The 23,860-nt window shown below is 39.9% G+C and overlaps 1 protein-coding gene across 3 annotated transcripts in view; it reads right to left on the bottom strand.

Annotated features, from left to right (window-relative positions):
• LOC129820278 (protein Aster-B-like) overlaps window positions 1-23,860 on the bottom strand; it is a 180,456-nt gene that overhangs the window by 140,721 nt on the left and 15,875 nt on the right. Inside the window, exon 1 of one of the 3 annotated variants that reach the window (XM_055877357.1) lies at window positions 1,621-2,095. The exons of the other annotated variants lie outside the window; for them this stretch is intronic. The gene's annotated coding sequence lies outside the window, so the exon portion shown is untranslated. Of the gene's footprint in view, window positions 1-1,620; window positions 2,096-23,860 lie in introns of those variants that run through there. 3 annotated transcript variants of the gene reach the window in all.

Genomic DNA, 23,860 nt, shown 5'->3' with positions numbered 1-23,860 from the left:
CTTATCGACTTTGAAGAGCTAGTAAAATGATTTCGTCAGCTCTGCAGCATACGTAGGCAGGCTGGCCTAGCTAAATAGGATGACTAAAGACAGTACAGTATGGGGAGCACAGAGATGACGTTAGGTTTGGCTGGCAGACTGCTACTGCCTGAGCAGAGATGAGATGAGGACTTTAAGGACGTTAAATATTTTCTTATTTCATTGTAATTTCCTATTTTTCTATTGATGTCTACCAAAAGTGGACCTGACGGAGACAATTTAATATTTTCAATGTTTTGGCAATTGAATGTTCACTATTCTTGGCTTTCGGGAATTTCCATTAAAAAGCTTTATTACATAATGTATTTAATGTCATTTAAAAAAAATCCTAAACTAAATAAAAAATATTGAATTTTTTAATAATCGAACCGAAAGAACCTCAAAAAACAGTAAGGCACTATGTACCAGGGACAGTATAATGGTGTGACGGCATTCACATTCTCCCCCATTGCCTCTGCATGATGTTGAGAAAGGCAGGCACGACCCACAGTCCCTTATGATCCGCTAGCATTGGCACCTCTGCGCCTGGACTCTAGACAGAACTCAATATCACAGAATGCAGTGGACTAATCTTGTATAGCTCTCCTCAGTGAAATGCCCAGGAATAGAAACCACTGCCTTGATTTTGTCTTTGGGACTGCGTAAGCAGTCGTCATTGCACTATGCAGCTCTTTAGGGTTGGCACCAAGAGGAATACAGAGGGAAAATACAGGACAAAAGGAGGAAGCAAGTAATTACTAATCGGATAGCTGGTTCTCTTGAAAAAGGAGACTATGTAAAATCCATCCTGTCCAGATTGTTGCCCAACTGATCAATCCCTGGTGCACTCATCACAAATGCAAAATCACAAGCTAATTGATTCAGAGGGGTTGGGTTAAATGCAGAAGACACATTTCAGTTGAATGCATTCAGTTGTACAACTGACTAGGTAACCCCCTTTCCCTTTCACTTTAGCTATCCCCATTCACTCAATACCAGTGGTTAGAGTGTTGGGCCAGTAACCGAAAGGTTGCTGGATCGAATCCCTGAGCTGACATGGTAAAACTCTGTCGTTCTGCCCCTGAGCAAGGCAGTTATCCAACTGTTCCCCAGGTGCCGAAGACGTGGATATCGATTAAGGCAGCCCCCCGCACCTCTCTGATTCAGAGTGGGTGGGTTAAATGCGGAAGACACATTTCAGTTGAATGCATTTAGTTGTACAACTGACTAGGTAACCCCCTTTCCTAAAGCACTGGGTGGACTCTGTTACTCCGACTGACACTTCACATGGGCTCTGAATTCTGATTCCTTACTTATGCAGTATTTCATCAACGTTAGAAGCTGATTGGCAATATTTTAAGTCGTCACTGTGCTCCGTCCGCTCACACATGCACTACACTGCACGTACGCATGCATGCATGCACGCGCACGCACACACACCCACACATGCACCCACAGCCATGCACACAGACTACACATTACACAGTCACAGCCACTACACAGTCATACCCAATCATCATATACTGTATATAACGTTTTAAAAATGCAAGACTTTACAATGTGTTACAATTAAAACTTTGAAGCACAAGCTGTTGAATTTACCTCTTCCTTGCTCCCCATACCGCTCTCTCCAAATTCCTTGCCTTGTTGTTAAACACTAAATGAACAGCCTAAAAATCCCTTTCCTTGGAGTAAAAACTGTAAAAAAGAGTGAAGGGAGTAGAATTCGTATCCTCTCCTGTATTTCCTCTACCGTCCAGTCTCTCTGAATGTAGCTCAGAGAAGCACAGGTTTCTGCAAATAAAAGCTAACTGAGATTCAGTTCAGTTCTGCACAGAAAGCAGAGGAGTACTCTCATTCTTAAAATGTGTGCCACCCTCTCCAGGTCTCACACTGCTCTTTCATGTGTTCTCTCTCTCTGCCTCTCTTTCTTGTCTCTTCACTGACTCACTCACATTTTCATTCAATTTTTTTTGTTCCTATTACGGCTCTTTCGCTCTCCCTCTGCCTCTTGCAGCTCACTCCTTCACTTGCTCTTGTCCCAGCTCTTTCTTCTCTGTTCGCCTCTCTTCACGCACTCCTTTCCTCGCTCTCTCTCTTCTCTGTTTGCCTCTCTAGTCACTCACTCCTTGCATGCTCTTGCACTCATTCCCTCTCCCTTCCCTCCCTTGCTCTCTCTCTCCTGCACTCCCTAACCAGCGTATCCCGCTGTTATCCTGTTTTCCTGGGAGATTGGTGCATCTCGATGCCCAAGTCAGAAAGCACCACCAAGCAAGCCAGCTTGGAAAAGGAACTAGCATTTTTTTTTAATAACAAACTTAGAACCAGAAACATTAACACTCGTTCTTGACACCCAGCATCTCTGAAGTAATTTTTTTTTTAACTAGGCAAGTCAGTTAAGAACAAATTCTTATTTACAATGACAGCTTACCAGGGAACAGTGGGTTAACTGCCTTGTTCAGGGGCAGAAGGACAGATTCTTGCCTTGTCATCTCGGGGACTCGATCCAGCAACCTTGTGGTTATTGGCTAACTTTTTATTGCAAGAAGGACATTTATTTACAAGTCCATCAAGAACAGGCACAGGACCACAACAGCAGCCACAAAAAAAACAGGAACGCAGTCCAGAAAAAACACCTGTTCAACGGAACAAACCAAACGCAACCCAAACAAATTACAGATACACAAACAATCCCGCAGAAAACCTAGAGGGTAGGGCGAGATTAAATACCCCACAATTAACCTAAACTAGACACAGGTGAACAACAAGACAGACAAAACCAAACGAAAAGGGATCCGTAGCAGCTAGTAGACCGGCTACGATGACCGCCAAGCACTGCTCGAACAGGGGGAGGGGCCACCTTCGGTGGAAGTCGTGACAATCATTGAGTATGACATGAGGAATCCAATAAAATGGTCAAAAGCCACCCACGGAACCCTCTCACCACACGCCAATCCCATTCCAATAACCAGTATACAGTATCAGTTCTCTATGTCTGACAAGTAGTATTAAGCTTCGGTTTGGAGTATTGCTTCTTCAAACTACGTAATATATTCCCTGTGAATCTGATGATAGTTATTTTCCCCTGTTCATAGAAATTTGTCATGGATCACAGGCAACATTCGCACTGAGCTAAAGGGTAGAGCTGCAGCTTTCAAGGTGCGGCACTCTAACCCTGAAGCTTACAAGAAATCCTGCTATGCCCTACGACGAACCATCAAACAGGCAAAGCGTCAATACTGGGCTAAGATTGAATCATACTACACATACATCATACTGTGGTGTCAGAATAACAACCTCTCCCTCAACGTAACCAAGACTAAGGAGATGATTGTGGACTACAGGAAAAGGAGGACCAAGCATGCCCCCATTCTCATCGACGGGGCTGTAGTGGAGCAGGTTGAGAGCGTCAAGTTCCTCGGTGTCCACATCAACAACAAACTAGAATGGTCCAAACACACCAAGACAGTCATGAAGAGGTTACGACAAAGCCTATTCCCCCTCAGAAAACTAAAAAGATTTGGCATGGGTCCTGAGATCCTCAAAAGGTTCTACAGCTGCAACATCGAGAGCATCCTGACTAGTTGCATCACTGCCTGGTACGGCAATTGCTCGGCCACAAGGCAAGGCACTACAGAGGGTAGTGCGTACGGCCCAGTACATCACTGGGGCTAAGCTGCCTGCCATCCAGGACCTCTAAACCAGGCGGTGTCAGAGGAAGGCCCTAAAAATTGTCAAATACCCCAGCCACCCCAGTCATAGACTGTTCTCTCTACTACCGCATGGCAAGCGGTACCGGAGTGCCAAGTCTAGGACAAAAAGGCTTCTCAACAGCTTTTACCCCCAAGCCATAAGACTCCTGAACAGGTAATCAAATGGCTACCTGGACTATTTGCATTGTGTTCCCCTCCCACCCCCCCCCCCCCCCCCCCCCCACCCCCCCCCCCCCCCCCCCACCCCAAACCTTCTTTTTACGCTGCTGCTACTCTCTGTTTATCATATATGCATAGTCACTTTAACCATATCTACATGTACATACTACACAATCAGCCTGACTAACCGGTGTCTGTATGTAGCCTCGCTACTTTTATAGCCCCGCTACTGTAAATAGCCTCGCTACTGTAAATAGCCTGTCTTTTTACTGTTGTTTTATTTCTTTACTTACGTATTGTTCACCTAACACCTTTTTTTGCACTATTGGTTAGAGCCTGTAAGTAAGCATTTCACTGTAATACCTGTTGAATTCGGCACACGTGACAAATAAACGTTGATTTGAAGTCGCTAGCATTATTTACCATAAAATAGTGTGACAATACCAGGCTTCGACCACTAGATGACGCTGATCCTGCTATACTGCCACACTCTTTTGTTCATTTTGCTGGTTTCTTGTGTTTATTAAAAAGATCACAAAATTAATTTTACAACTTTGAGTAGAAAAGCAATAGATTTTGCGCATGATGAAAATAAATGGCATGGTCATCCTCACAATTCAAGCCAGTCTTCTATGAAAGCAATTTAGTTTAGTTTGTCCTTCTCTTAACTTCTTATGGCTGCGGGGCAGTATTGAGTAGCTTGGATGAAAAGGTGCCCAGAGGTGCCAGGAGTAAACTGCCTGCTCCTCAGTCCCAGTTGCTAATATATGCATAGTATTAGTATATTTGGATAGAAAACACTCTGAAGTTTCCAAAACTGTTTGAATGATGTCTGTGAGTATAACAGAACTCATATGGCAGACAAAAACCTGAGAAAAAAAATCCACCAGGAAGTGGGAAATCTGAGGTTGGTCAATTTTCAACTCAGCCCCTATCGAATACACAGTGGGATATGTGTCATTTTGCACTTCCTAAGGCTTCCACTAGATGTCAACAGTCTTTAGAACCTTGTCTGATGCTTCTACTGTGAAGTGGGGCCGAATGAGAGGGAATTGAGTAAGGTCTACCATGACCTGAACATGCGCTGACCATGCGCGTTCATGTGAGAGCGAGCTCTGTTCTATCGCATTTCTGAAGACAAAGGAATTCTCCGGTTGGAACATTATTGAAGATTTATGTTAAAAACATCCTAAAGATTGATTCAATACATCGTTTGACATGTTTCTACAGACTGTTACGGAACTTTTGGACATTTCGTCTGCTTTTAGTGAACGCGCTTCGTGACTTTGGATTTGTTTACCAAACGCCCTAACAAAAGTAGCTGTTTGGACATAAATGATGGACATTAACGAACAAATCAAAAAATTATTGTGGAACTGGGATTCCTGGGAGTGCATTCTGATGAAGATCCTCAAAGGTAAGTGAATATTTATAATGTTATTTCTGACTTCTGTTGACTGCACAATATGGCGGATATATTTTTGTCTTGATTGGGCTCTGAGCGCCGACCTCAGATTATTGCATGGTTTGCTTTTTCCGAAAAACTTTTTTGAAATCTAACACAGCGGTTGCATTAAGGAGAAGTGGATCTAAAATTCAATGTATAACACTTGATCTTTGATCAACGTTTATTATGAGTATTTCTGGAAATTGATGTGGCTCTCTGCAAAATCACCGGATGTTTTTGGAACTACTGAACATAACGCGCCAGTGTATACTGAGATGTTTTTGATATATATATGAACTTTACCGAACAAAACATACATGTATTGTGTAACATGAAGTCCTATGAGTGTCATCTGATGAAGATCATCAAAGGTTAGTGATTCATTTTATCTCTATTTCTGCTTTTTGTGACTCCTGTCTTTGGCTGGAAAAATGTCTGTGTTTTTTCTGTGATTTGGAGGTGACCTAACATAATCGTTTGTGATGCTTTCGCTGTAAAGCCTTTTTGAAATCGGAAACTGTGGTGGGATTAACAACAAGATTACCTTTAAAAGGTTTGAGGAATTTTAATTATGAGATTTCTGTTGTTTGATTTTGGCGCCCTGCACTTTCACTGGCTGTTGTCATATCGATCCCGTTAACGGGATTGCAGCCATAAGAAGTTTTAACAACCTAATGTTTTAACAACCAAATCTCCTTAAATAGTCCGACAAGTGACAGCTCTCTGAGGGCCATCCTTATGGTACAATTCTCATATGAAGAGTTGTCCTACAAGCCCAAAACTTTGATCGAAAAAGTTTTTCAATACATTTATCAGAAAACAGCTCTATATGTAGTGTGATTAGTGACATTTACCATTAAACCCAACACCATTGAAAAACACTATACAGGGTGTGTTTTGGACTTTTACCATTGAAGGCTATTAGAACTTGTCACGCCCTGACCATAGAGAGCTTTTATTCTCTATGTTGGTTAGGTTGGGGTGTGATTTAGGGTGGGTCATCTAGATGTTTATATGTCGATGTTGGCCTGTTATGGTTCCCAATCAGAGGCAGCTGTTTATCGTTGTCTCTGATTGGGGATCATATTTAGGCAGCCATTTCCACTTTGTGCTTTGTGGGATCTTGTCTATGGATAGTTGCATGTCAGCACTATTATTAGCTTCACGTTTGTTTGTTTTGTTGTTTTGTTCTCTGAAGTTTTCATTTCCAATATTAAAGGATGGAAATGTACCACGCTGCATCTTGGTCCACTCCTTGTAACGATCGTGACAGAACTGCTGTAGCCTAATGGTTTGCTTGTTCCATAGAAATGGTCTAAAAATAATTAAGTTATTTTGTGGGATTTCTTTCCTTCTAAATGCGTTTGAGTCAATCAGTTTATTTTGTGACAAGGTAGGGTGGGTGTACAGAAGATAGCCCTATTTGGTAAGAACAGCTCAAAGAAGCAAAGAGAAGCGAATGTCCATCATTACTTTAAGACATGAAGGTCAGTCAATCCGGGAAAATTTCAAGAACTTTGAAAGTTTCTTCAAGTGCAGTCGCAAAAACCATCAAGCGCTATGATGAAACTGGCTCTCATGAGGACCGCCAAAGGAAAGGAAGACCCAGAGTTACCTCTGCTGCAGACGATAAGTTCACTAGAGTTACCAGCCTCAGAAATTGCAGCCCAAATAAAAGCTTCATAGAGTTCATCTCAACATCAACTGTTCAGAGGAGACAGCGTGACTCAGGCCTTCATGGTCGAATTGCTGCAAAGAAACCACTACTAAAGGACACCAATAAGAAGAAGAGACTTGCTTGGGCCAAGAAACACAAGCAATGGACATTAGACCGGTGGAAATCTGTCCTTTGGTCTGATGAGTCCAAATTTGAATTTGGATCCAACCACAGTGTCTTGGGGGAGAAGCATGGGGGAGAAGGTGGTGCGGTGTGGGGGTGCTTTGCTGGTGACACTGTCAGTGATTTATTTAGAATTCAAGGCACACTTAACCAGCATGGCTACCACAATATTCTGCAGCGATACGTCATTCTATCTAGTTTGCGCTTAGTGGGACAATCATTTGTTTTTCAACAGGACAATGACCTAACACAACTCTAGGCTGTGTAAGGGCTATTTGACCAAGAAGGAGTGTGATGGAGTGCTGGATCATATGACCTGGCCTTCACAATCACCCGACCTCAACCCAATTGAGATGGTTTGGGATGAGTTGGACCGCAGAGTGAAGGAAAAGTAGCCAACAAATGCTCAGCATATGTGGGAACTCCTTCAAGACTGTTGGAAAAGCATTCCAGGTGAAGCTGGTTGAGAGAAGCTGTCGTCAAGGCAAAGGGTGGCTACTTTGAAGAATCTAAAAGAAAATATATATTTTGATTTGTTTAACACTTTTTTGGTTATTACATGATTTCTTGTGTGTTATTTCTTAGTTTTGATGTCTTCACTATTATTCTATAATGTAGAAAATAGTAAAAAATAAAGAAAAACCCTTGAATGAATAGGTGTGTCCAAACTTTAGACAGGTACTGTATATCTCAGTGAACTAATCCATTGCGGAGTCCGAGACTAATCCATTGCTGAGGCCGCGGGGACAGAACCGTCTAAGAAGGGGAGCGTGGCTAAAATGCACAATGCACGTGTCTCTCCAGAATTGTTTTATAACTGCATTGTGTGAATTGTTTGCATTTGATTTGTAGTGTCTATCAATTCACCATTACATACAGTGCATTCGGAAAGTATTCAGACCCCTTCCCGTTTTCCACATTTTGTTACTTTACAGCCTTATTCTAAAATGAATTAAGTACATGTTTTTACTCATCTATCTACAGACAATACCCCATAATGACAAACAAAACAGATTTTAGAAATGTTTGCAAATGTATAACAATAACAAAAACTTAAATACTTTATTTACAATGTTTGTTTGGATTTGGCAATTTCTATTAATGCATTCAATATATTAATATTCCAGTCTTTTACCATTCTCATTGGACACGTTGCTTGCCTATGCACAACCTATGCTACACTTGTGAGAAACACGTTTTGGTTTGTTTCATTCTATTTATGGGTTTTGTCAATTTAGTCATTGTGTTTTGTTTGGAGCGCTCCTGTCAATGTTGAGTAAGTACGCGCACCTATTTACGCATAGAAGTAGGCCTGTTGCTACTTGGCCTATACGCAAACGTAGGCATATAAATCTGCCCATTTGGGGATCTTATAGTATTTCCGATTGGCTTAACACAGCACCACTAATGACCTGTGGAGCTTCTCAAACGAATGTTTTCTTCACCTCAAACAGCAAGCAAACAAAGTCTGTTTTTACATTAATTGAGTATGACAATAGTTCCTCAATGTATTTCAAAATCTTTCCAGCTCTTTCCCATTCGAAAACACTCAAAATGAAAGGGGGAAATGCCAGGCTCTGACCCAGTGTAAACGTCATAAAATAGGCCTACCTGATTACTTCTTATCCCTTGCGCAAGTAGCTTTCAGCTGTGTCAGAGCTCAGTGGCGCAGGAAACTGAGGGCCCAGAATAATTTATACAACGTTGCAAGTTTGCTAGCACAAGCTTTAGGCGGACCCAAGTTAATAGTTGATACAATGTTTCAAATTTGTTGCAGACAGGCCATGTGTAGCCCATGTGATTTATAGGATATATATTTTTATAAGGATATTTTCTACCTGCAGGCTGCGATGATTTATTTGTTGGCTTTAAAGGCTATTTTAATATACCGTTGAAGTCGGAAGTTTACATACACTTAGGTTGGAGTCATTAAAACTCGTTTTTCAACCACTCCACAAATTTCTTGTTAACAAACTATAGTTTTGGCAAGTCGGTTAGGACATCTACTTTGTGCATGACACAAGTCATTTTTCCAACAGTTGTATACAGACATATTATTTCACTTATAATTCACTGTATCACAATTCCAGTGGGTCAGAAGTGTACATACACTAAGTTGACTATGCCTTAAAACAGCTTGGAAAATTCCAGAAAATGATGTCATGGCTTTAGAAGCATCTGATAGGCTAATAAACATAATTTGAGTCAATTGGAGGTGTACCTGTGGATGTATTTCAAGGCCTACCTTCAAACTCAGTGCCTCTTTGCTTGACATCATGGGAAGATCAAAATAAATCAGTCAAGACCTCAGAAGAAAATTGTAGACATCCACAAGTCTGGTTCATCCTTGGGAGCAATTTCCAAACGCCTGAAGGTACCACGTTCATCTGTACAAACAATAGTATGCAAGTATGAACACAATGGGACAACGTAGTCGTCATACCGCTCAGGAAGGAGACGTGTTCTGTCTCCTACAGATGAACGTACTTTGGTGCGAAAAGTGCAAATAAATCCCAGAAAAAACGCAAAGGACCTTGTGAAGATGCTGGAGGAAACAGGTACAAAAGTATCTATATCCACAGTAAAACAAGTCCTACTGTATATGGACATAACCTGAAAGGCCGCTCAGCAAGGAAAAAGCCACTGCTCCAAAACCGCCATAAAAAAGCCAGACTACAGTTTGCAACTGCACATGGGGACAAAGATAGTAAATATCCTCTGGTCTGATGAAACAAAAATAGAACTGTTTGGCCATTATGACCATCGTTATGTTTGGAGGAAAAAGGGGGAAGCTTGCAAGTCGAAGAACACCATCCCAACCGTGAAGCACGGAGGTGGCAGCATCATGTTGTGGGGGTGCTTTTCTGCAGGAGGGACTGGTGCACTTCACAAAATAGATGGCATCATGAGGAAGTAGAATTATGTGGATATATTGAAGCAACATCTCAAGACATCAGTCAGGAAGTTAAAGCTTGGTCGCAAATGGGTCTTCCAAATGGACAATGACCCCAAGCATACATCCAAAGTTGTGTCAAAATGGCTAAAGGACAACAAAGTCAAGGTATTGGAGTGGCCATCAAAAAGCCCTGACCTCAATCCTACAGAAAATGTGTGGGCAGAACTGAAAAAGTGTGTACGAGCAAGGAGGCCTACAAACCTGACTCAGTTACACCAGCTGTGTTGGGAGGAATGGGCCAAAATTCACCCAACTTATTGTGGGAAGCTTGTGGAAGGCTACCCAAAATGTTTGACCCAAGTTAAACAATGTAAAGGCAATGCTACCAAATAGTAATTGAGTGTATGTAAACTTCTGACCCACTAGGAATGTGATGAAAGAAATCAAATCTGAAATAAATCATTCTCTCTACTATTATTCTGACATTTCACATTATTAAAATAAAGTGGGGATCCTAACTGACCTATGACAGGGATTTTTTACTAGGATTAAATGTCAGGAACTGTGAAAAACTGAGTTTAAATGTATTTGGCTAAGGTGTATGTAAACTTCCGACTTCAACTGTAGTTGACAATGGCAATATAAGTTACTTTTTAGGTTTGTATCATTTGAATTTAGATCTAGATAGAATTTTGATTAACCACATGACAATGATTTTGAGATATGAAGATATTATTGTAAATTAAATAAAACTGTTCCACTAAAATGTGCATAAGAAAAGCATAGCTGGCATGCAGATCGGTAGAAATGGTAGGACAAATTGGCATGCCATATGAGAAAGTTTGCCAACCTCTGGTGTAGCCTATTACCGGCAACTCCAGGAGAGTAACGGAAGAATCTGAAAAAGCCAGTAGGAGCGGGAGGATAGTTGGGTCAGGTTACATTTTTCTTCTTCTGGTTATCTTGATCTCTGACTCCCCCTTGAGTCATTTGTGTCTTATTTCATCAAACAGTGCACTTAAAGCATCAGACAAGCTAAATGCATATATAGTTGATTTATGGTGTGTCTATATATGGAAAAATACAAGTTAAAACATTTATAAAAATTGACTTTCCGCCTACCAAAAATTACTTACAATATGGCAATAGGTCTTACCAAATTCCAGACATCCTGCTATACAGAGTTATAGCCTACTACAGTACAGTATGTGCACACACACATGCACACACAAACACACACATACATAATTGTACTATTTGATGCCTCTGGACAGTCTGGTTTTGTGCATGCATAAAAAAGGAGAGCCATAAGTCTTTGTAAAGCATCGTGGCACCATAAGACATTCAAATCCAAGGACAATATCTTACAAGAGGGTGCCAGTGAAACACACCATTGTAAACAAACAAAAAAAAGGGGAAAGGGGATACCTACTCAGTTACACAACTGAATGCATTCAACCAAAATTTGTTCCCCACATTTAACCCAACCCCTCTAAATCAGAGAGGTGCGGGGGGCTGCTGTAACCTCTTGACACTAGGGGGGCCCCACCTTATATAAATTCGTCCCCAAATTAAACTGCCTCGTACTCAATTCTTGCTCGTACAATATGCATATTATTATTACTATTGGATAGAAAACACTCTCTAGTTTCTAAAACCGTTTGAATTATTTCTCTGAGTGAAACAGAACTCATTCTGCAGCACATTTCCTGTCAGGGAGTGAGATTTCAGAAATCGAGGTCCCTGTTCTGAGGTCAGTTTATAAGTCCCCATGTAAGCCATCGGGCTACATGCACTGCATACGTCTTCCTCTAGATGTCAGTAAGCGGGGAGAATTTGAATGGAGTGGATTGCACAATCTGTGACCCTATATAAGACCGTGGAACGGAAGTACCGTCCTTTTTGAACGGTGCGCCTGGCGCAAGAAGACATCACAATGGCGTCCTGCAAACGCTTTCGTTTTAGTAGTTCTATATCTCCGGTCATGTTTTTATTCGTTATAGGTGTTAAAGACATCATAAGGTAGTTAATTTAAACCGACTTATAGCAGTTTATAGCAGTTTATTGCGATTTTCTGGGATTTCTTTGTCATGCGCTTTCACGAGTTGGACACCTCTCCAGTGGGTGGCTATCGTTAGCTGCTATTTCGACAGGAGAAGAGGACATCTTTCAACCAAAAGACGATTGTTCTGGAGAAAGGACACCTTGCCCAAGATTCTGATGGAAGCTCAGCTAATGGTAAGCAGTCTTTATGCTGTTAATTCGTATTTATGTTGACAAATGTCAAATAATAATTCCGCCATGAATTATGGTGCGGTCTCGCTTTAGCGCACGCTGTATTGCGCAGTAACGTTAATTTTAAAAATCTAACACAGCGATTGCATTAAGAACTAATTTATCTTTCATTTGCTGTCCAACTTGTATTTTTTAGTCAAGTTTATGAATAGTTTTCGATTAGAATAGGTGCCTCTCCAAGATGGCGCCGGACAGATTGCTTGAAGTTTTGGCCACTATTCACATTGTATAACCACGATTTGTGCCGCTAAATATGCACATTTTCAAACAAACTCTATATGCATTGTGTAATATGATGTTATAGGACTGTCATCTGAAGAATTCTGAGAAGGTTAGTGAAAAAATTAATATATTTTGGTGGTTTATACGTTATCGCTATGTTTGGCTTGAATCAATGCTGTTGTGATGTTTGCTATTGTGGTAAGCTAATATAATGCTATATTGTGTTTTCGCTGTAAAACACTTAGAAAATCTGAAATATTGTCTGGATTCACAAGATCTGTGTCTTTCAATTGCTGTACGCTGTGTATTTTTAAGAAATGTTTTATGATGAGTAATTAGGTAATACACGTTGCTCTCTGTAGTTATTCTAGTCGCTTTGGTGAGAGTTGTGATGGTGGCTGCAATGGTAAACTATGATTTATACCTGAAATATGCACATTTTTCTAACAAAACATATGCTATACAATAAATATGTTATCAGACTGATGTCATCTGATGAAGTTGTTTCTTGGTTAGTGGCTATTTATATCTTTATTTGGTCGAATTTGTGATAGCTACTGATGGAGTAAAAAACTGGTGGAGTAAAAAAAGTGGTGTCTTTTGCTAACGTGGTTACCTAATAGATTTACATATTGTGTCTTCCCTGTAAAACATTTTAAAAATCAGAAATGATGGCTGGATTCACAAGATGTGTATCTTTCATCTGGTGTCTTGGACTTGTGATTTAATGATATTTAGATGCTAGTATTTACTTGTGACGCTATGCTAGGCTATGCTAGTCAGCTTTTTTACTGATGGGGGTGCTCCCGGATCCGGGTTTGGGAGGAATTAGAGGTTAATCGACATCCACATCGTCGGTGCCTAGGGAGCAGTACAGTACAGTATACGGCAACATTATTCTAGTGGAGCTCTTGAAAACAGGCAACTAACTGAAACATTGGGCACTGATTTCTGTTTCTATTTACCGTTACAAAATGTTTACCATTATTATTTATCAGACACAATAAACAAAACAAACATCCCATCCGTGACAAGGTTCTCTCTTTTATTTGACAGCACTCTCACGAGAACATTCTTTATGCTCATATAATCATACAGTATACTGACAACACGCTCATGGCAACACATTAGTCTAAAATATCTCTGAGCCAAGTATTTTTATTTTCCATGAAGTCAGTAGCTTTTTCTGACCTACTTTCAATGGAAGTGCCTCTCAATCGTATCTAGAACAGGGCAGATTTTTTTTTGCAGCCCCATATTTAGCCACTGAGTTATAGACAGGCATGTCAATTATTGAATCTAAATATTCTCAATGCAAACCTGTTTACAGTGACATATAGAGTAAGTTTACCTATTAATGCCACCAAAATCTAAGTTTAAACATTTCCAACATATACTTCCCTTGTTTTGGTAAGAAAAGTGGAGATAAAATTAAATATTCATCTATCATGTGAAGTTTTATGACAATTATTTTATATGCCACAAATATTTGATCAAATATGTGAGAATTCCGGACTAGGCTTAATGGGTACCCAATGTACAATTTAAAAGGATACCTCGGGATTGTGGCATGAGTCAGATGAATTTATGGATACCATTTTTTTGTCTCTGTGTTCAGTATGAAGGAAGTTAGAGGTAGTTTCGTGAGCTAATGCTAACTAGCATTAGCGCAATGACTGGAAGTCTATGGGTATCTGCTAGCATAAAACTTGTATCCACAAGTTCATCGGACTCTGGGGAAAGTAGATAAAGGGCCCCTTTGCCAAAATCCCGAATTATCCCTTTAAGCCCATGAGTGTTCCAAATAAGCCTACCTCTTAAAGAATCAATTTGAATTCATTTCCAAATGTTAAACACTTACAAACTGAAATTTCTTATGTAAAATAATATTATATTAAACTCCACTAAAGTTATTCAAATAAACTGATCACTGCTATTCATCATGAAAGTAGCACTCATTGTATCCACAGAGATCAGTGTGGATTTACAGTGCCTTTAGAAAGTATTCACACCCTTTGACTTTTTCCACATTGTGTTGTGTTACTGCCTGAATTTAACATGGATTAAATAGAGATGTTGTGTCAGTGGCCTACACACAATACCCCATAATGTCAAAGTGGAATTATGCTTCTAGAAATGTTTACAAATTAATTAAAAATTAAAAGTTAAAATGTCTTGAGTGAATAATTATTCAACCCCTTTGTTATGGTAAACCTAAACAAGTTCAGGAGTAAGCAATAATAGTGTTTTACATTATTTTTGAATGACTACCTCATCTCAGTCGAGCAGTGAATTTCGAACACAGATTGTACCAGGGACCAGGGAGGTTTTTCAAAGCCTCACAAAGAAGGGCACCTATTGGTAGATGGGTAAAAAAAGCAGACGTTGAACTTCCCTTTGAGTATGGTGAAGTTATTAATTACTCTTTGGATGGTGTTTCAATACACCCAGTCACCACAAAGATACAGGCACCCTTCAGTTGCCAGAGAGGAAAGAAAACCGCTGATAGAATAATTTGTATGTTTAAGATAGTGACTAAAGTATTCCACCCTGAAACCAACCATTCAATAATGTGTGTGACTAGGCCATTGTGTTACTATTTTGCAATATAAGCTGGGTATAGTTGAGACATTCAAGGACAACTGAACTGTCGACTTGTGATAACGTTGAAACTAATAACTGGAAAGCGGCCTCCCCACCCTAGGGAGGAGAAAAACTGTTAGAAATGGCTTGCAGAAGATGATGAAACATGTTGCAGAAGGGTGATAAACAATGTAAGTGAACTTTGGAAAAATACAGCCCACCTAAAGAGAGGTGGAGTTTCTACTGATGTGAGTCCATTTGTGTGTGTGTGTGTGTGTGTGTGTGTGTGTGTGTGTGTGTGTGTGTGTGTGTGTGTGTGTGTGTGCTATAAAAAATATGTTGTTCTCATTTTGAAGTCAGAGCGCTCTCTGAATAAAGGACTGATCTATTGTAGAATCTGAGACTTTGTCTAATTCTTTATTAACCGGAGATTTACGACCTCTGGGAAATAGACAAAGCTTGAGTGATAGTTGAGTTCAACCATAGAGATGCAAAATTCTCGTGACAACCGCTCAAGGATTTCCCCATGAGGCCAATGGTGACTTTAAAACAGTTACAGAGTTTAACTTCTTGTGGGCAGGGGTCAGCATTTTCACTTTAGCATGCAAAAAATAGCATGCAAAAAAATAGCATGCAAAAATTCAACTGCCTGCTACTCATCCCCAGAATATAAGATATGCATATTATTAGTAGATTTTGATAGGAAACACTCTGAAGCTTCTAAAACTGTTTGAATCATATCTGTGAGAATAACAGAACTTATGTAGCAGGCAAAACTCTGAGGACAAACCATTCAGAATTTTTTTGTTTTGATGTCACTGTCTTTTCAATTAGTTATCTTAGAGACATCAGATTTCTGATGGACTTGCTTGCAGTTCCTACCGCTTCCACTGGATGTCACCAGTCCTTGGAAATTGGTTGAGGTTATTCCTTTGTGTACTGAAGAAGTAGGGCTATCGTAAATGAGGGTCACATGAAGTAAATTTTTTGAGAGAGCCAATTACGAAAAAAGTTTTGTCCGTTTTTTTTTTTTTTGTATTGGACACAGATCATCCCGTCTTCAAATTGATCGATTATTAACGTTTAAAAATACCTAGCGTTGGCCTGCCGGGTGGCGCAGTGGTCTAGAGCACTGCATCGCAGTACTAGCTGCGCCACCAGAGTCTCTGGGTTCGCACCCAGGCTCTGTCGCAGCCGGCCGCAACCGGGAGGTCCGTGGGGCGACGCACAATTGGGCTAGCGTCGTCCGGGTTAGGGAGGGTTTGGCCGGTAGGGATATCCTTGTCTCATTGCGCTCCAGCGACTCCTGTGGCGGGCCGGGCGCAGTGCGCGCTAACTAAGGGGGCCAGGTGCACGGTGTTTCCTCCGACACATTGGTGCGGCTGGCTTCCGGGTTGGAGGCGCGCTGTGTTAAGAAGCAGTGCGGCTTGGTTGGGTTGTGCTTCGGAGGACGCGTGGCTTTCGACCTTCGTCTCTCCTGAGCCCATACGGGAGTTGTAGCGATGAGACAAGATAGTAATTACTAGCGATTGGATACCACGAAAATTGGGGTGAAAAGGGGAGAAAATTTGAAAGAAAATTAAAAAAAAATACCTAACGTTGTATTACAAAATTAGTTTGAAATGTTTTGGTAAAGTTTACATGTAACTTTTGATATATTTTGTAGAGAAGTGGCGATAGTTGGAAGCTGTGTTTTTCTGGATGAAACGGTCCAAATAAATGGACATTTTGGATATATATCGATGGAATTAATCGCACAAAAGGACCATTTGTGGTGTTTATGGGACATATTGGAGTGCCAACAAAACAATTTCGTCAAAGGTAAGGCATGATTTATATTTTATTTCTGGGTTTTGTGTCGTGCTTGCAGTGTTGAAATATGCTACTCTGTTTGTTTACTGTTGTGCTGTCATCAGATAATAGCATCTTATGCTTTCGCCAAAAAAGCCTTTTTGAAATATGACATGTTGGCTGGATTCACAACGAGTGTAGCTTCAATTTGGTATCTTACATGTGTGATTTAATGAAAGTTTGATTTTTATATCATGTTATTTGAATATGGCGCGCTGTATTTTCCCTGGCTATTGGCCGGTGGGACGTTTGCGTCCCACCTGCCCCAGAGAGGTTAATGGCTGTGATAGGAGAAAACTGAGGATGAATCAACAACATTGTAGTTCCTCCACGATGCTAACCTTAATGACAGAGTGAAAAGAAGGAAGGCTGTACAGAATAAAAATATTCATGTTTGCAATAAGGCAAAAAACTGCAAAAAAATGTGGTTAAGAAATTAACTTTATGTGCTGAATACAAAGCGCTATGTTTGGGGCCAATCCAACACAACACATCACCGAGTACCACACCTAATATTTTCAAGAAAGGTGGGCGCTGCATCATGTTATGAGTAGGCTTGTCATATGTAAGGACTTTGGGAGTTTTTTAAGATAGAAATAAACAGAATAGAGCTAAGCACAGGCATGATCTTAGAGGAAAACCTGGTTTGGTCTACTTTCTACCAAACCCTGGGAGACAAATTCACCTTTCAGCAGGTCAATAACCTAAAACACAAGTACAAATATACACTGGAGTAGCCTACCAAAATGACATTAAATGTTCCTGAGTGGCCTAGTTACAGTTTTGTCTTAAATCGGCTTCAAAATCTATGGCAAGACTTGAAAATAGTCTTGCCATAGATCAACAACCAACTTGACAGAGCTTGAAGAATTGTAAAAAGAATAATGTGCAAGTATTGTACAATCCAGATGTGCAAAGCTCTTAGAGACTTACGTAGAATGGCTGTAAATCACTGCCAAAGGTGATTCTAAGGTTTATTGACTCAGTGGTGTGAATACTTTTGTAAATGAAATATTTCCATATTTATTTTAATACACTTGCAAAAATGTATATAAACATGTTTTAACTGTCATTATGGTGTATTATGGGTGGGAAAGAAAATCTATTTAATACACTTTAAATTCAGACCGTAAAACCCCAAAATGTAGAATAAGTCAAAAAAGGGGTATGAATACTTTCTGAAGGCTATGTAGGCTTTTGTTCTTGCCAACCAGTACACACCTGATTCAACAGTAGAGAGGGAGATTTCACCTGATTCATAGACTTCAATCAAGACAGGATTAGTTGAATCAGGTGTGTTATTACTTGGTTAGAACACAACCCTGCACCCACCCTGGCTCTCTGTGGATAAGAAGCCATACCATAACACACGCAACTTTAAATGAATCATCTGAAGTCTCCCTCTCTACTGTTGTATTACAAAGGTATAGGTGGTGGACGAAAATACGGATTCACCTGGATGAATGAAGGACAACAACATGACAATGCTCCCACCCAAAAGTGCATGAGTAGTTGCCCAATAGTCATCTTCTTATCCCTCATTTGCTTGCATTTTTGTCCACCACTTGTAGATCCTCCATCCCAGATATCTTTCATGCCTGATATTATTCTTATCTCTGCATCAATGACTACCTGTCCACTCTAAACGTCTTGAAGAAAGTACAGAGGCTTCTAATTAAGCAATAAGGCACGTCGGGGGTTGGTGATATATGGCCAATATACCATGATTAAGGGCTGTTCTTACACACAATGCAACACGGAGTGGGTGGACACAGCCTTTAGCCGTGGTATATTGGCCATATATCACAAACCCCCGAGGTGCCTTATTGTTATTATAAACTGGTTACCAACGTAATTAGAGCAGTAAAAATAAATGTTTTGTCATACCTGTGGTATACGGTCTCATATACCACAGCTGTGAGCCAATCAGCATTCAGGGCTCGAACCACCCAGTTTATAATTATTCTTAATTGTTTCTAATCTTGGTAAAGGCACCATGGCTAGAAGCATAATATGCATAACTGTAGTTTTTGTGTGTTTTAATCAACTTAAATCGGAATAAAAACATATTCATGCTCATGTTCAATGAATATTAGGAATATAATAAACACACTATCCCCATGTGTTTCAATGCAAACTCCGTCTTAATAGGAGCATACTGGGCTTAACTGGAACAAAAGTGATTCATGGTGAAAAGAATAGTAAAGTCTACTCATAAAATATTTGGAAACCAATGGTTTGGAGTATAAATATATACCATAATATTATGCAAAGTTAGTATTGATCATATTGAACAATTTTTCTTTATTGCCATTTACATTCTGTATAGAGGGACTGCTTTTTGTGCTCCTGTACCCTTCAAGCCCACCTGAGATAAATGTCAAATTTACAAAAATGTCATCCATGTATAACAATGCAAGGTTATTTTAACAGTAAAATAAGACAAAATGCTACCATGCACATATATCAGCACATGATTCTCTTAATTTTACATAAAGTATGATTACTTATGTGAAAAGGTACAAAAGAAATATAGGGAAAACTGTGTTTATTTGCAGCTTTGAAATTGGCCACTAGTGGGAACTTACACATAATTGTAAATAACTTAATAAAACATCTGATTAGCTCAGAATAAAAACATATGGATATAACAAGCATATGAATTGGTTGAAACATTGAACAGCAGAAAATGTCATTTTTTTCCTTTTTTCTTTGAACCCGAAGATGGAAGAGGGCTTAACGGGTACGTGGCTTAACGTACGATTACCCTAGCCTAAATATAATGAAAGCATAAGATTCTTGAACAAAAATAGCCAACACAAATAATGTGATTCATATGCTATTTGTACATTCATAATTCTCAAAGTCTACTGATATCAAACACTGAGTCGGTTGGAAAACAGGAAACCATCATTTTCTCCATGCCTCTTGTAAGGAGTCTAGCATTGTCAGGGCCATCACAACCAAAATTATTGAGTATGCTATATATAGCATCCTCCCCTCAGCAGATTCAGTGTGTGTGTGTGTGTACGTGCATGTGTTGTTGTTCTGCGATGCAGATAGCGTGGAAAGTATGCTACTCTGACGTTAGTAGGGCTGTAGGGCCGTTAGCCAGTGATTGTCAAGCAAAGAAGTGTCGGTCTCACGATAACTGACCATTAATTAACATAAACACAGTAAGTATTTCCTGGCTTCCACACACCTACACGCTACTGATGCTGACCTTTGGAACATCTACATTTTAAAAAGTCTAATAAATCCATGTAACATAGCCTACACCTAATTTTAGCCTAAATCCATTATTTATTTTGGACAGGTCTAAAGAAGCATGATATGAAGAATATGTAGTCTATTTCAGAAGAACAGAATAGCATACTCTGAGTTGTCTTTCTGTTAGGTCCTGGTGTGGCTATGCCACATGGCTGTGGGCTACACTAGTTCATTTAGCAGACAAGATTTGCTTAAAATTTCGTGGCATTATTTTATAGTATTTTATAGTATTTTATAGTATGAAGAATACAATTGAACAAAGCTGAATAAAATAGAAAGGATATTTTCTCCAAACGATTTGAGGGAGTGCGCACATGCGGCTATTCTGTGTTGAGCAGTTAAGAAATAGGTACTCACATATGCTTAATTTAGAGTTATTAATGTAACTTTAGTTGTTCTACAATGTTGGGCTATATGTTTAGATTTTTAATACATTGTAAGGCTGCATGATACAACTAATGATGATTTTTAAAAAGTCGGTTGAAAGGCATGAGCTCTGATTTGTTTTTTTGCGCAAGCTATACACACTTCGTCAGTCTCTCATTCACTCGATTTTCCCGTCGGCATCACCTTTGCACCTGAAAAAATCACGTCTCATTTCACTCACATGGATATCCATCATGTGATCGGTAGTGATGCACCGATATTACATTTTTGGCCAATACACAATATTTTCCTTGCCCCCAAAAAAACGATACCGATAACCGATATATAAAAAAATTGCAGCCTTTTAAGCATTCTAGTACAGTTAAATAGTTAACACACACACATGAATGCAGCAGTCTAAGGCACTGCATCTCAGTGCAAGAGGTGTCACTACCCTTGATCTAGTCCATGCTGTATCACATCCGGCCGTGATTGGGAGTCCCATAGGGCGGCGCACAATTGGCCCAGCGTCGTCCGGGTTTGGCGTCATTATAAAGAAAGAATTTGTTCTTAACTGACTTGCTTAGTTAAATAAAGGTTACACACACACGCGCCACACTGACCAAAAAGTTATTTTGTTGGCATTTACGCATGTCCCCATTACCAGTAAAACATAATCACGACCTATTTCTTTCACTTACTTGCTGTTTCGTTGTTTATTAGTTCAGTTGTTTCATTTTCAACCAGGATTTCTATGGAACACCGTTTGCGTCTTTGCGTGTCAAAAAATATACTATTTAACACTATTTGACGTGTCAAATAAGCTTGTTGACCAACCAGGACCTGAATATGACTGCACGTCACATAATTTAACGCATTCATAATTTTTTTATGTAGTTATTACACATTGACTACACTATCACTCGTATTTCATATGTCACGATTCATCGATACATAGGCTATGATGCTGGTAAAGTTGTCTAGCACACCTACAGTGCTGGTCATAAAAAAAGCTAGCTAGCTCATGGATGCAAACAATGTTCTTCCCCAAAAACACAGCAAAATGACAATCTGCTTCAGTAGCTATATAGTTAGCTTGCTAACTATATAGCTAGGTGTCATCATCTAAAATAACCCTAATTTATAAGACAGTTCTTATTTGATTAATGGTGGTCGGACCCATCTATGTGAAAATAGCCACAATAAGGATTAGCCACAATAGTGGACTTTGCGGTTAGCCTTCAAAATAAAAGTATGCATAATTATATTATTTGTATTCATTTACATGGCTGTCAATGACATACTTTTATTTTCAAGACAAACCGCAAATTACACTATTGTGCCTAATCCTTATTTTGGCTAGCTTCACAACACATCAGCCGGTCCAGAGCCGTATCAGTTCAAACCGTTGGCACCGGGTCCAGCCCAGGGATTCCACTAAGCTAACATATGGAATTGTTTTAAGATCGCTAAATTATACATCTCAGCCTTCATCTTCATATGTACAGCTTGAAGCAAACTGGAACCTCTTCTAAGACGACTTTTTCTCCTGCTGAGCATCACAGAGATGTAGGTTGTGTACTACAGGGCCCGCCTCATCTGGTCTCCTTTCTGTCACTGGGCAAGATCCTCCTTCTCATCCTCGATGGCTGAATAATTATATAGAGGAAAAACCATAGGTATGCTGGAATTAAGGGGATTTACAGTATAATAGGAGGCTTACTACTAAGTACATCTTCTGAGAACAGACAAATGCGTGTGTGTGTGCATTCTCTTATTAGTCTCCATCATGATGGACATATTTTCCTCCTTGCACTGTACACCCTGGTACTTGCCACCTCCCTCAGCAGCTTCAGACGCTGGGATTCTGGAGCAGTCACCGTAATCGTTGGTTGATCTTGACACAGAGAAAGAAAACTGTGTATGCATGTATTAGTGTGAGCTACTTGCCACACACACACACACACAGTAAAAATTAACATTTCTTGTAGATAAACACACCTATATGATACACTGGGAAATCTGAAGCGTGACTGGTGTCTGGTGTGACTGGTGTCTTTTTGTCAGGTCTCTTGAATTGTGCGCAGAGTTATTCAAGAACTGGCACCTTCACCAACAGCTCCTGATAGGGTTGTGGCCTTTCTACATCTCCAAACAGCAGATGCTGGATGGTATCAACATAGCCTAGAGTGGGTTATGAGAAAGCAGAGTTGAGTCATTTTCTTTTCATTGACATGCAAATTTGTCATGACCATTGGTGTAATAAAGAACTCACTGTAAATTGGATGTCTCTTCAAGGCAAGCACAGTGTAGTCCCTATTTTTGATAGAAGATGGCATCTCGGAGTTCGATGCATTTTCATTATAATGCATCGCTGCCAGATGCAGTTTAGAAGGAAACACAACAATGATTCCAAAAAACATTGTACTAATGGCCTTTGATAACTGCAATGATCATCTTAATGACATACCTACACAACATTCCAAGAAAGGAAAAGGCAAACATTTTTTCGGAGGCTGCAATGAAAAGACGAATAAAATACCACAAGTGCATATCAATAGCTCATTCACTACACTTCCTTACAACAAAATCATAGCCTGCCTCTTGCTTGTTACAGAGAGCTAATATTCACCCTTGCTTCTTTTAGAGGGCTTCAGATGAACCTGTACAGAGGTGGGTTGCAGACTGCATGGTTTGGTTGGGCACCCAATCTCTCCGGTGCTTTTAGGCTGAAACAGAACATTTATTGGTCAGGATCTATAACAGAGCAGTCAAACTCATTCCATGGAGGGCCTAGCGTCTGCCGGTTTTTGTTTTTCCCTTTCAATTATGACCTAGACAACCAGGTGAGGAGAGTTCCTTGATCAATGACCTTAATTCATTAATCAAGTACAATGGAGGAGCGAATATCCGCAGACACTCAGCCCTCTGTGGAATGAGTTTGACACGTGATCTATAATGTAGAAATTGTGAGTAGAGTTAAAATGGACTATTGTAAATCGTGTGGCTACTATGGAGCTGGATCATAGTGTAATCATTATGAATCTACACAGTAGCGAAGACTGCTTAGCTTGCATCCAGATTTCAGCAACTTATATAACCAGTCTCTACAGTTGAAACATTAACACTGTTGATGCAGATCATTTAGCTTAGCTACATATTTATGAACTTTGATCACACATTACACTTTGCCAGGTCAA

The sequence above is a fragment of the Salvelinus fontinalis genome, chromosome 2 (genome assembly GCF_029448725.1).
Source record: "Salvelinus fontinalis isolate EN_2023a chromosome 2, ASM2944872v1, whole genome shotgun sequence".
Taxonomy (NCBI): domain Eukaryota; kingdom Metazoa; phylum Chordata; class Actinopteri; order Salmoniformes; family Salmonidae; genus Salvelinus; species Salvelinus fontinalis.
Note: the sequence above shows the minus strand (reverse complement) of the source record. Positions and strands in the feature narration are given on the sequence as shown.